Consider the following 6,938-nt stretch of genomic DNA (forward strand, 5'->3'; position numbering starts at 1 on the left):
ACCTGTTTATAGCTGTCAGTTAGTTTTAAGAAATTTCACCAGGTATGATCTTGAACTCATCTGCAGCCTCAAAGCACACACAATTGCAAGACACAATCACAGACATAGCCCAAACACAATTGTACCCAAGACATAAAATGTTGAATAAATAAATGAACAGTCTTTTCAGGTTGTAAATATTTTATATACTATCTTTTCATGGCCATTCCACAGAGCCAAGGCTGTCCTCCTGAGTTTACAGCAATACTCCTCTGACAAATAAAATAGGGCTTGTGCGTTCAGTTCAGTACAGTTGTGCTTCTAGGAAAATGGTCCAAAGAAGTATTTCAGTAGGTAGGAGCTAAAGTATTCCCTCCAGTTTAGAGAGAAATGCTTTGATGATGTAGAGGTGATAATTTTAGTCAAAAAAATTTTTTTGGCTGAATATAGGAAACGTGGGGATGACAAAAAGAAAACTTGGCATTTCACAACTGGAATTTCCAATGCCAGTGGTTAATGAGAATTGTATAAAAAATTTGCATACAAAACTCTGTGTGTGACATCATTTATCCTATTCCATGTTGCTTCGTCAAGTGTGTGACTGCTTAGTCTTGTCCTTCCCCTTCTGCTTACCACCAGTGTACAATGGCCTAATGTTGCTCTTGTGCTAGTTTCTAGCCTCTATATGCATTCCTACTCTGAAATTTTGCTCTGGGCCTTTCTTGAACTCTATCCCAGTGTTTCCTTGTCATCCTGACCTAGCTTTCATCTGCCATCTGAGCATAAGAACCCTGTTCCTTTCTGCTTCTACTTTAACTCAACCTGCCTTTAGTCTGGGTGTACAAACTCTTCCTGATCTTGCAGTCTGCCTGGGTGAAGGAAAGTGTCAAAGGGTCTAAGGGGCAAGAGAAATAAAAGAGCCTGTTTGGAGAGCTTTCTTTTATTTGCTGCCATCTCCCACCTGCTTTCAATGGAACTCAATGAAATTAAATGTGTCTAGTACCTGACCCTCCACCCTTCTACTCCTGATGTAATATTTGCACTTTAATTTTGGCGACGTTTTCTTGTTAAAATTATCTCTAGTTAGTGTAGAAAGCACAATTTTCTCTAGCAAAATCATCATCATCATTATTATCTCAGTTTGGAATTGCTCAGTTAATGGGCTAATATGATAGGCTGAACATCTGTAGATGCTTTGTAAAAATAATCATTAAAAACTCATTTTAAAGATCATATCAGGAGAAAATTAACTTATCGTGCCATGTTAACTGGCATCTTAGTCTTATCACTAGGAATCAGCAGTTACATTAGAATATTTAACAAGGGAGTCAAACCAAATCTGAAAAATAGGAACGAGCTCTCTGTGGCTGTTAATTCATACTTCTATTTTACCATTGTCCATAAAAGTGCTAAGCCCTTTGCTTATGGGTCTAGAAAGAAAAATGTTATGTATGGTATGCCCCCACTAAAAACGCTCACTCATAAGGAATGAGATGCAAACATTTTTCCATCAGTGGAAACTCCAGCAAGCATAATCAGCAGATTGTGTGTTCTCCTGAAGGTTCAGAAAACCATACAGTCCTACAGAATGTTTTTCAAGAAATGGTGACTTATACTGCCAAGCTTAGATTAAATAATGGCATGGTTGCTTGTCCACAAATCCTTTAGATTTAAGGTTTTTTCAACCTTCATTGAATACGTTACCGGGCTCCTTGGAAGTTATAGACAGGATTCATTTGTAACAGAGAAGATCTTTCTTTGGTAAGTATAATGTGTGATATAAACTACACTGCAAATAACCTATTGTTTCTGTTGTGCCATTTGTAGGTGATAACTGAACTGGGTCAAGTATGTTAAGATATATTGAATTAAATGGATATTTTATGGGTAGATTTAAATGGGTAGATTTTAATTTCATTCCAAAACTGAGAAATACATTGATAATAGATTTATAACTTGAGTGACAGATGAATAACAATGTGTAGATCAAGCAACCTAAATTTTGTGCACTGTTGCCTTCATTAAAACCCACTTAGGTAGTGAACTAGGAAGTCCCTGTGATCTGCTTTAATCTAGAGTAAGTTCTAAAAAATAAACTTTACCTTTGTCTTTGATCTAGTTGCATATGATTGTAACACACATTCAAGGATAAATCTTTAACATGCTGTGTATTTGCAAAAAATAAAATACGATGGGTTATGATGTGCTTAACATAGTTTCTTACTTTTAAGGATGGTAGTCTCAGACAGCTGAGTGAACTATAAGAAAGAATGATAGAGAAAGGAGGGAAAGAGAGACTGTATTATGAACAACTTACTAAATCATGGTGCTATGATAAATACAATTTTTTCAGTTCAAATTTATAGTAAGAAACAAAATTTTAAAACCTTTATTCAAAAGCAAAAGGTAAAGAAACTCCCTGATCAAGGAGGAATTTAGCAAAAGGCTAAATTAAGATATAGGGTCTTTGTAGGACATTTTAAATGGAAATTGAGTCCTTTGTTTTGCTTGTCATATATATAAAGAATGTAAGGATTCCCTTTTGTTTTCCAGAAATGTCTTGTTAATTTAGAGCCTGTTACATTGCTAAAATAAGACTAACATCTTATTGCTGTGGATTTATTTTGCTTAAAAACTTGCAGGTTACTTATCTGATCACCTGCACAGGAAGACAGTTATCTCTGGATCTCTGTGAGTTCAAAGCCTATTGTAAAATTTACTATCTTGGGAAACAATAAACTTCCTCAGTCTCAGAAAGACCCTAGGAACTTCCTCAGTCTCTGAGAGACCCTAGGAAACTGTAGTGATGTTAGAAAAGGGATAGTAAGAGCTGAAAATAAAGTTCCTTTTGGCACCTGGGGGAAATTGGGGTTTCCTCTTTCAGTAAGTCATATACTCAGAAAGGGAAGATTAAGAGCAGCTAGACCTGGGTCATGAGCAATAATACAGCTAATAAGACACTTGTCTGGCATATGGCCAACTCATGGTGATATCTGGCATTCAACATGATCAACCTAGCCCCCTTCTAGAAGTAATTCCTGAGAGCGGAGCCAGAAGTAAACACTGAGCATTGCCAGGTATGGTAAAAAAAAAACATTAAAAACAAAACAAAACAAAAAACACTGAGCTGGAGTGAAAGTTCAGTGGCTAGAGCCAACCTTGGTTCAAACCCCATCATCCCATATGGTTCCTCAAACCTGCTAGGAGTGATTCCTTGAACTCAGAGCCGAAATAACCCTCTTGTTCTTTCAAAAGAGAGTAACTGGACTCTAATGGACATGGGTTGAAACCATTTAACCTATTGCCCTATTGTATCTCCAGGAAAGACTTAAAGTTTTCTTTAAGGCCTTACAGTGAATTAGATAAGGCCCAGCTATCATACTTTTTATTTTTTATGACTGATTAAAGTCCTTATAGCTGTGATATCCTTTCAGGGATGCACATAGATTGACTCAAGTACATGAATCAAGTTATGATGTTACAAAATGCCTTCTGTTTACCTTTTCTACTTATAAGAGAATATTTTTATATCTCACACACTAGAAAGGGAGTATGGGACATCTAATTTGACCTTGCCAAATTGACACACTACAAACACAACAATAAAAGCAAAGTTTTGTTTTTTAATCTTTTTTTTTTTAATGTGAACAAAGATATTTTAGAAGTAACCTGAAGTCAGTGGTGAAGGATCTTGGGCACTTTGATAGTGATGAAGGTGCAGTAACTCTGTAGATCATAATAATAAACATTGACACTATTATAATCCAATTACCCAAAATACAATAGAAAAATAATTTTTAAGGAATAAGGTATAGATTGAGCAAAATAAAATAAAATATGGGAGCAAAGAAAAAAAGTACATTCAAGTCAAGACTGGACATAGTATTAGGCAATGGTTCTATCAAAATAACTGAAATCTGAAATAAATGAACATGTGTGTGGCTTATATATTTGTGACAGATTTTTCTTTAGTCTTTAGAGGAGTAGGGGTCTCCACCATCTCTGGCAGAGATGAGCATGGGTGTCATTGAAGGGTGCCAGTGCTATTGTATTGGCCACTGTCAGGAGATAAGCTCCAGTTCAACTGTGTAAGATTCTTACCAATGTGTTACAGGCAGTTGTCACTTTATTCAATACTGACTCTAAAATATATGGTGAAGCATATGAAAAATGTCTACAAATGCTCTGCTGGATATGGTCTGACCTATCATGCATATATATATATATATATATATATATATATATATATATATATATATATATATATATATATATTTCTTAGAAAACTGCATAACTTTTGATTATGGTATATTTGTCTTGATTTTCCTGCCAAGATAAAAATGGACTATTTTTCTCCTGCTGTTGCTATCAAGGTTCACACAACTGACCTGACATTAAAACTCAAATCCAGAGACTAAAACTGAAGTTTAAGTGCTTCATTGTTAGATCACACCTTATTTTATTTCAATACTAACTTGTCTTCTAGCCTAGTTCCCTTCACCCAATGTTTTGAAGTGTAAAAACTCACCTACCACATGAAGCTTATCACATAGAGTGATGAGTGCATTGGAGAGATGACTACACTGAAAACTATCATAACAATGTGAATGAATGAGGGAAGTAGAAAGCCTGTCTCAAGTACAGGTGGGGTGGGGTGGGGAGGAGGGAGATCTGGGAAATTGGTGGTGGGAATGTTGCACTGGTGAAGGGGGGTGTTCTTTACATGACTGTAATCATACAACTATAATCATGTTTGTAATCACGGTGTTTAAATAAAGATAATTATTAAAAAAAACTCACCTACCGTGCATTAACTCCATTTTAGGTACTTTTGTCTATTACTAGACCCTCCTTTGACCTGGGGGTGGATTGAAGGGGAATAAAAATTGTTGTTTTCAGTGGACTTACTACCTTAAGTTTGAAAGCCTTTCCTATGTATCTGGCTTGGATTATTAATTCTTCATGGCTACCCTGCCCCAGGATTGGATTATGGCATGTTAGGCTCAACACTTCAATACACACCTTCTTTTCTGTCTTAGTTAAAGAGAAATGGTAATACAGCATTCTAGGGGATTAAACATCTTATCAAATCATAGAACCAAACAAAATAGTCAAAAGCAGAGGAGACATGGAGAAAAGATCCTCAACTCATTTGAGTGGGATAATTCTTTCTCAGCACATACTGAATGTATTCTTTTTGATGGGGATAACACAGGTTAGGTCAGGACATTCTACTTTAGGTACTCTATTCAAATATGTCTCCTGGTGGAACTCAGAAGATCATCTGCAGTGCTGGGAATCAAACCATGGTCTGCTGCATGCAGTGGAAACACTTTCACCACTGTACTATATCTCTAGTCCCACCTTGAGCATTCTCAGTGACAGGCATTATTACCACTTGGCCACCTTGCACATTTTGAAACTCATTCTAATTGTCTGTTTATTCTTAGGTCTGACACCTTTTCTAGATGAGGTAACAGCTGCAATGCTGCAAAGAAAAAGACCACATGAAGGGGAAATATTTGTTGGTTGCTCCTATTTTCAGCTGTGTCAGAATAAACAATGACAGTTTAGCCACATCAGTTGTCTTTTAAAATGTGTTTTGAAAGATGTTCACTCTGTGCAAGATGCATATGTCGCTCAACAGCCTGAAGAGACTGACATGAGCTTGTTGAAAAATGAAATTCAGGAGAAAGTGTTAGTGCCTCATCAGTTTCTCTCCTTTTGAGGGGTTGGTTTTGGACCCCACCCAGATCAGGGTTTAGTTTTGGTTCTGTGTTCAGGGATTACTTCTGGCAGTGCTCAAAATACCTTATGGGGTATGGGGCATGGAATCCAGCTTCACAACATGCAGGGAAAATGCCTTTCCCACTGCACTATTACTCTGGTCCCTCTGATCAGTTTTTCTGAGCACACAGGCAGAAAGTTTACATTTCTGACACTGTTTAGGTAACGTTTTAAAGCAACATCTTCAGTCATCCATATGTGACAATAATAAAACCTTTTCTGATTCAGGTTTGGGTTGAATAGGTTGAATAGGAATCTTCATTTTTTTGTGTTTTGATTTTGGGGTCACACCCAGCAGCACTCAGGGGTTACTCCTGGCTCTATGCTCAGAAATCGCCCATGGCAGGCTTGGGGCACCATATGGGATGCCGGAATTCGAACCAACGACCTTCTACACGAAAGGCAAACGCCTTACCTCCATGCTGTCTCTCCGGCCCTGGAGTCTTCATTTTTTAATTATACCTTAACATTGTGATTCTATGATGAAGGTTGAGAAGTACTAAGAATATAAAGTTAAGAATGATCAAACTGGGGCCAGAGAGACAGCATGCAGGTACGGCATTTGCCTTGCATGCAGAAGGACGCGGTTCGAATTCCGGCATCCCATATGGTCCTTTGAGCCTGCCAGGGGCGATTTCTGAACCTAGAGCCAGGAGTAACCCCTGAGTGCTGCTGGGTGTGACCCAAAAAACAAAAACAAAACAAAAAAGAATAAACAAAATACAGTTTTCTTTCATTTTATTTTATTTTATTTTTATTTTTTTATTTTTGGTTTTTGGATCACATCCGGTAGTGTTCAGGGTTGCTCCTGAATAGAATGGACCATGATTCGCACCTCCATGGACCAGAGTTTGATGTGAAAATCACCATTGGGTTAAAATGCTCTCTGCAGAATCACAGATACAAGCTCACTCAAATCCCGTAGCCAGCAAAGGTTGTGAGATCAATTCATTTGTACAAGAAGGCACTAACACATGCACACTGAGTTACCTATGTGACAGAGTTTGTCCAAGATGGAGCCATGGGTCAACCAATCTACTCAGATCCAAGATATACTCAAGCCTGCTCAGGGAGCAAGTCTTGGTCTGAGATGAACCCAGTGCCCAACATTGAGGATTATCCCAAATCTGGAGCCCCTGTTCTAGATTTTGGCACCAGATTAATGATAGTGA

The sequence above is a fragment of the Suncus etruscus genome, chromosome 15 (assembly GCF_024139225.1).
Source record: "Suncus etruscus isolate mSunEtr1 chromosome 15, mSunEtr1.pri.cur, whole genome shotgun sequence".
In the NCBI taxonomy this organism is placed as follows: domain Eukaryota; kingdom Metazoa; phylum Chordata; class Mammalia; order Eulipotyphla; family Soricidae; genus Suncus; species Suncus etruscus.